Raw genomic sequence first — 8257 nt, 5'->3', positions numbered from 1 at the left:
TTCATGTCTTCTTTGGAATCCAGGGTACTGAAAATGTCAATTCCCAATTCTGCTGCAGCCATATCCCCTCAGATTCAAGTCCCAGAAGTACAGCACTCAGGATTCTGCAGACTCTCTTTTATGGATCTTCACAGATGATCACATCTGGAGTCCACACAACCCTACTCTACAGGGTGAGGCTACAAGGCCAGGTCAGCATAGCCCAGAGCCGCCCTTGAGAGGGAACGATTTCACAGCATGTGAACAAAAAACTACATCCATTCACATGAGCACAGGTAGCCTGAGTCTAGGCCACTGTGCTTGGTCCTGGGTATTCTCTTCTTCATCCACTTGACCCATAAGTTCTCCACGTATCTTTTTGACCATTTCTTCTCAGCCCTCTGCTCTTTTCTCTCCCTGGGTTAGCTCATCCATCTCCAAGGCCATGAAAACAAGTGCCTTTTAATATGTCTAGTAAACATCTGGATGTCTATAATCACCTGGTCATATCCTCTACCCATTTTCTAACGCACTATTTGTTGGATATTGTATTAGTCAATGTATTACACTTTTCTACAACTGCTATAACAAATTACCACAAAACAAATTTATTTTGTCAGAAGTCTGACACAGAGCCTGGGTGCAATGGCTCACATCTGTAATCCCAACGCTTTGGGAGGCTGAGATGGGCTGATAGCTTGAGCCCAGAAGTTTAAGACCAGCCTGGGCAACATGGCAAACCACTGTCTCTACAAAAGAAGAAAAAAAAATTAGCTGGGCATGGTGGTGCACGCCTATAGTCCCAGCTACTCGGCAAGGTGAGGTGGGAGGATCACCTGAACCAGAGAAGTCAAGGCTACAGTGAGCCACTGCACCACTACATTCCAGCCTGGGCAACAGACCCTGTCTCCTACCGGCAAAAAAAAAGTCTGACACATTCCTCACAGGGCTAAAATCAAGGGGTTGGCGGGTCTGCATCCTTTTCTCTAGGCTCTGGGTAGGATTCACTCCTTGCCTTTCCCAGTTTCTAGAGGCTGCTCACATTCCTTGGTTACTGATCCCCTCCTTCTATCTTTAAAGCTAGCAAAGGCAAGTCAAGTTCTTCTCACAGTATATCACTCTGACCTCTTCTGCCTCCCTCTTCCACTTTTTTTTTTTTTTTTTGAGACGGAGTTTCACTCTTATCACCCAAGCTGCAGTGCAATGGCACAATCTTGGCTCACTGCAACCTCCGCCTCCTGTGTTCAAGTGATTCTCCTGCCTCAGCCTCCTGAGTAGCTGGGATTACAGGGATGCACCACCACACCTGGCTAATTTTGTACTTTTAGTAGAGATGGGGTTTCTCCATGTTGGTCAGGCTGGTCTCGAACTCCCGACCTCAGGTGATCCACCCACCCTGGCCTCCCAAAGTGCTGGGATTACAGGCATGAGCCACCACGCCCAACCTTACCTCTTCCACTTTTAAGAACCCTTATGATTACACTAGGCAAAGCTGAATACTCCAGGACACTTCCAATTTAAAGTCAGTTGATGGCCAGTCGCAGCAGTGGCTCATGCCCGTAACAGTACCAGCACTTCAGGAGGCCACGGCAGGTGGATCGTTTGCGGCCAGGAGTTCAAGACCAGCCTGGCCAACATGGCAAAACCCCATCTCTACTAAAAATACAAAAATCAGCCGGGCATGGTGTGTGTGTCTGTAATCCCAGCTACTCCGGAGGCTTAGGCAGGAGAATTGCTTGAACTCAGGAGGTGGAGGTTGCCAAGATCATGCCACTGCACTCCAGCCTTGAAGACAGAGCAAGACCCTGTCTCTAAATAAATAAATGAATAAAGTCAGTTGATTAGCAACCTTAATTCCATCTGGAACCTTAATGCCCTCTTTCCACGTGAAATAATATACACATAGGTTCCAAGGATTACGATGTGGGCATCTTGAGGGCCATGATCCTGCCTACAGAGATAGTAACCCAATCTGTTATGTATGTTCCAAATATTTTCTTCCAATCTGTAGCTTACTGTCTAATTTTATGGTGACTTCTACTGTATCAAAGTTAATTTTTTTTTATGTAGTTAAATCTACCAACATTTTACTTCATGACTTCTAAAACATTTTCTCCTGGCACTTTGATAATTTTGCATATTTATGCTTTAGATTACTGATTTTTACAGTATGAAGTGATAATCTAACCTTCCCCAAAATCATGTCCAATTTACCAATACCATTTTTAAAAAATAGAATGTCTTCAGCCTATTCCATTAAATATGGTGTACTGTAAAAACATGAGTCATTTCTAAGCATCTCTAGGCTTCAGGTCCCCATATCCAAAAGCATACCAGACATCATCTCATATTTGACTTGTCCAAAAACATATTTTCCCTTTAACCTTTTCTTCCAACATGCCCATTCCTATCAAAAGGCATGACATCCATCTAAATACTTAAGCTTTGACTCCTCCTTCCTCCCTGATCTAATCCATCATCAAATCTTGTCAGCCAGGCTCAGTGGTTCATGCCTGTAATCCCAGCACTTTGGCAGGCTGAGGCAGGAGGATCATTTGAGGTCAGGAGATCGGTACCAGCCTATGTGATACCCCATCTCTATTAAAAATACAAAAATTAGCCAGGTGTGATGGTGGTGTGCACCTGTAATCTTAGCTACTTGGGAGGCTGAGGCAGAAGAATCACTTGAACCAGGAGGTGGAGGATGCAGTGAGCTAAGATCATGCCACTGCACTCTAGCCTGGACAACAGAGCAAGACTCCATCTCAAAAAAAAAAAACTTGTCAATTATTCCTATGAAATGTATTTCAAATCCATCTTCTCCTCTCCATTCCCACCATCACCATTGTCTTAGTCATTATTTCTCAGTAAATTGGTTGCTCTATTCCTTCTAATCTATCCTGCACATGGCTACAATTCTTTGGAGATCAACTGGCCCGATGTCTTCAACAAGTGTCATAAAAGTTTGAGTAAAAGGCTAGGAGTAGTGGTACACGCTTATTATTCCAGCTACTTGGAAGGCTGACGCAGGAGAATCCCTTGAGCCTAGGATGTAGTGTGCTATGCCGATTGTAAACCGACTGATGCTAAGTTTGGCATCAATATGGTGACCTTCCAGAAGTGGGGGACCACTAGTGCCTAAGTAGGGGTGAACTGGCCCAGGTAGGAAACAGAGCAGATAAAATTCCTGTACAGATCAGTAGTGGTATAGCACCCATAAATAGCCACTACACTCTAGCCTGAGCAACAGAACAAAATCCTCTAATTTTTTAAAGTTTGAATAAAGGAACCTAACAGAGGCAGGGCGCGGTGGCTCAAGCCTGTAATCCCAGCACTTTGGGAGGCCGAGACGGGCGGATCACGAGGTCAGGAGATCGAGACCATCCTGGCTAACATGGTGAAACCCCGTCTCTACTAAAAAATACAAAAAACTAGCCAGGCGAAGTGGTGGGCGCCTGTAGTCCCAGCTACTCGGGAGGCTGAGGCAGGAGAGTGGCGTAAACCCGGGAGGCGGAGCTTGCAGTGAGCTGAGATCCGGCCACTGTACTCCAGCCCGGGCGACAGAGCGAGACTCTGTTTCAAAAAAAAAAAAAAGGAACCTAACAGATACCAACTTGTGGACCTAAGTTGGATATTGGTTTGGTCCAAATAGCTGTGAATGACATTTGGGTCTGTTGGGGGAAACTCTGAATATGGTATGGGTATCTAGATTGGTTCTTGACCTCTAGAATTTTGCTTTTAGAGACAGGGTCATGCTCTGTCACCCAGGCTAGGGTGCACTGGTGTGATCACAGTTCACTGCAGCCTCTAACTCCTGGGCTTCAGTGATCCTCCTGCCTCAGCCTCCTGAGTAGCTAGGACTACAGCTGTGTACCACCATGCCCAGTGAACTTTTTTTTTTAATTTATTTTTTGTAGAAATGAGGACTCACTCTGTTACCTGGACTGGTGTCAAACTCCTGGCCTCAACCAGTCCTTCTGCCTCGACCTCCCAAAATGCTGGCGATTTAGGCATGAGCCACCACCACCATGCTCAACCAAGAACATTTACATAAAGGGAAAGGTAAAGATACTGACCAAGACCAGGGGCGGTGGCTCACACCTGTAATCCCAGCACTTTGGGAGGCTGAAGTGGGCGGATCACAAGGTCAGGAGATCGAGACCATCTTGGCTAACACGGTGAAACCCCATCTCTACTAAAAATACAAATAAATTAGCCGGTCGTGGTGGCGGGTGCCCGTAGTCCCAGCTACTTGGGAGGCTGAGGCAGGAGAATGGCGTGAACCTGGGAGGCAGAGCTTGCAGTGAGCTGAAATCACGCCACTGGACTCCAGCCTGGGCGACAGAGTGAGACTCCGTCTCAAAAAAAAAAAAAAAGATACTTACCAAAACCAAAAAGTTATAATGCAGTATGATTTCAATTTGGGTTTAAAAATACCACATGTATAGACACATACACAAAAAAGATCCAGAAACAATGCACTAAAGTTATTAAAATAGTGATGACCTCCGGTTATTGGAAATATTTTTAAAATTTTGCTTGTAATCAATTTCTTTCTTAGACAGGGTCTCATTCTGTCATCCAGGCTGGAGTGCAGTGGTATGATCACTGTTCACTGTGGCCTCTACCTCCTGAGCTCAAGTGATCTTCCCACCTCAGCCTCCCAAGCAGCTAGGACTACCAGCACACACTACCATACCCAGCTAATTTTTGTACTTTTTGTAGAGATGAAATCTTACCAAGTTGCCCAGTCTGGTCTCGAACTCCTAAGCTAAAGCGGTCTGCTCACCTCGGCATCCCAAAATGCTGGGATTACCAGTGTGAGTCACCATGTCCTGGCCTATTTTTCTAAATTTCTACAATGCACATTACTGCTTCTATAAAAATAAAAGGTTATTTAATGTAAATTGTCTATGCATAACCATGTGCATGTGATTGACAATATTGTATTGTACACTTGGAAACTGTTGGATGAATTACTTGAATTTTTTTTTTTTTTTTTTGCCACAAGAAAGAAATTTAATTGTTTTAACACCAAAATCTAAGTCACTTTCTTGCCTGAATCCTCCAGATGACCCACACCTGTAGGAAAGTTCAGTCCTGGCATTTGAGGGTCTTCACAACATGGTTCCTGATCTCTCCAAATTTACCACAGGACTCTCTTGCTAGTCTAACTTTGAGCTTTATGAGCAAGTGCTGTACTTTCTGACCTGTGCCTCAAACTGTTCTCCTCCACTTCTCCACATCAAGTTTCCCACCTTCCTTTAAGGCCTAGAAACCGTATTTTATATGGTACTGCCTTCCCTGCAGTCCCACTGAAACACTGTGTGCCTTGTTGATAACTCCTGTTTCCTGAAAGTAAGGCTTTAACATGAGGTTCTCTGAGGTCAAGCCCAAATTCTCAATCCAGTGCTCTTTCCACTCTATCATATTCCCTCTAGTCTGTATATTTGGTTGAGAATCAACCAGTCAGAAGGTACACGCTGCTTCCTTGTGTCACTGTTCAGTTCCAAAACTTTATTTAGCCCAAACCTGTCTATAGGGTCTGAGTCCAAAACTCACCACCTGCTGGCCAAGGGTGGAACTAAAGGTACTTTCCCTCTCCCACTACTATATCTCCAAAGACAATGCAATTCTGAATTTCCATTTTACGTGGGAACATGAGTCCACACTTCTCTGAGTAGCTTTATAAAAAAAAAAATCCAAATCCTATATTAAGTATTTTAAAGCCCTTAGTGGGTTGTAGGGCTGAGCAAGGGTTAGCAAACCACTTGACACTTGCCACAGTTCAGCTGAAATGGAAGACCTGCATCCTTCATGGGCATTGTGTCCACTGGACTTTCAGAGGAATTTGTAGGATCAGTACCTTAGATCGATGTATCTATATATATATATAGACAGATAGCTTTTTTTTTTTTTTTTTTGAGACGGAGTCTTGCTCTGTCGCCTAGACTCACTGCAAGCTTCGTCTCCTGAGTTCATGCCATTCTCCTCCCGAGTAGCTGGGATTACAGGTGTCCACCACCACACCCGGCTAATTTTTTTTATTTTTAGTGGAGACAGGGTTTCATTGTGTTATCCAGAATGGTCTCAATCTCCTGACCTAGTGATCCACCCGCCTTGGCCTCCCAAAGTGCTGGGATTACAGGTGTGAGCCACTGCACCTGGCCAGACGTAAACATGTTTTAAGATATTAGGTATACTGTTCCATCTTTGTTTTTGCCTCTATGGCATACTGCTGGTCCTCTATTTGATACCATATTCTTGGTCAGAAATACAACCTCTAATCGCAGTGTTTACCCTCTATAAAGTGATCAGCTACATTAAGATCACATTCCAATTTCTTTCTAGGAATAATGTGAGGGGAAAGATGGACTGCCTATACAATTTGCCTCTTGGTTTAAGTATGCAGGTTTCTGCAGTTTAGAAAGCATTTTTCAATCATTTTATCAGACTAAGAAACTTGAGGCCCCAAAAGAGCTATCACCTTGTTCACAGCTATACAGGTATAACTGGCAACTCACATGTAGAAGAATGAAACTGGATCCCCATCTCTCGCCTTATACAAAAATCAACTCGAGGTCTGGTGCAGTAGCTCATGCCTGAAATCCCAGCACTTTGGGAGGCCGAGGTGGGAGGATCACCTGAGGTCAGGAGTTTGAGACCAGCCTGGCCAACATGGGTGAAACCCCGTCTCTACTAAAAATACAAAAATTAGCCAGAGGCGTGGTGGTGCATGCCTGCAATCCCAGCTACTTGGGAGGCTTGAAGCAGGAGAATCACTTGAGCCCGGGAGGCAGAGGTTGCACTGAGCTGAGATGGAGTACTCCTAGGCTAGGTGACGGAGGGAGACTCCAACTCAAAAAAAAAAAAAAAAAAATCAACTCCAGATGGTTCAAAGACTTAAATCTAAAACCTGAAACCATAAAAATTCTAGAACATCAGAAAAACCCTTCTAGACATTGGCTTAAGCGAAGACTTCACGACCCAAGAACCCAAAAGTAAATGCAACAAAAACAAAGATAAATAGATGGAACCCAATTAAATTAAAAAGCTTCTGCACAGCAAAAGAAACAATCAGCAGAGTAAAAAGACAACCCACAGAGTGGGAGAAAATCTTTGCAACCTATACACCCAACAAAAGACCTTGTAGATCCAGGATCTACAAGAAACTCAAACAAATCAGCAAGAAAAAAAAAATCCTATCAAAAAGTGCTCTAAGGACATGAATAGACAATTTTCAAAAGAAGATGCACAAATGGCCAACAAACATATGAAAAAATGCTCAACATCACTAATGATCAGGGAAATGCAAATCAAACCCACAGTGTGATACCCCCTTACTCCTGCAAGAATGGCCATAATCAAAGTCAAAAAATAAAAGATGCTGGTGTGGATGTGGTGATCAGGAACACTTTACACTGCTGGTGGGAATGTAAACTAGTACAACCACTATGGAAAACAGTGTGGAGGGTCCTTAAAGAACTAAAAGTAGAACTATCATTTATTCCAGCAATCCCACTACTAGGTATCTACCCAGAGGAAAATAAGTCATTATATGAAAAAGATATTTGTAAACGCACATTTATAGCAGCACAATTTGCAATTACAAAACTAATGGAACCAGCCCAAATGCCCATCAATGAGTGGATAAAGAAACTGAATTGTGGTATAACTGAGGTCAGGAGTTCAAGACCAGCCTGGCCAACATGGCGAAGCCCCATCTTTACTAAAAATACAAAAACTAGCTGGGTGTGGTGGCATGTGCCTGTAATCCCAGCTACATGGGAGGCTGAGACAGGAGAATAGCTTGAACTCGGGAGGCAGTGGTTGCAGTGAGCCGAAATCATGCCACTGCACTTCAGCCTGGGTGACAGAGGGAGATTCCGTCTCAAAAAAAAAAAAAAAAAAAAAAAAAAAAAAAAAAAAAAAAATTTGTGGTATATATACATACCAGGGAATACTACTCAGCCATAAGGAACAAAAATAATGGCATTTGCAGCAACCGGAATATCATTATTCTAAGTGAAGTAACTCAGGAATGGAAAACCAAACATTGTATGTTCTCACTTGTAAATGGGAGCTAAGCTATAAGAATGCAAAGGCATAAGAATGACACAACAGACTTTGGGGACTCAGGGAAAAGGTGGGAGGGAGGTGAGGGATAAAAGACTACACATTGAGTACAGTGTACACCGCTCAAATGACAGGTGCACCAAAACCTTAGAAATCACCACTAAAGAATTTATGTAACCAACTACCACTTGTTCCCTAAAAA

Source organism: Rhinopithecus roxellana, chromosome 16 (assembly GCF_007565055.1).
Source record: "Rhinopithecus roxellana isolate Shanxi Qingling chromosome 16, ASM756505v1, whole genome shotgun sequence".
Classification (NCBI taxonomy): domain Eukaryota; kingdom Metazoa; phylum Chordata; class Mammalia; order Primates; family Cercopithecidae; genus Rhinopithecus; species Rhinopithecus roxellana.
Note: the sequence above shows the minus strand (reverse complement) of the source record.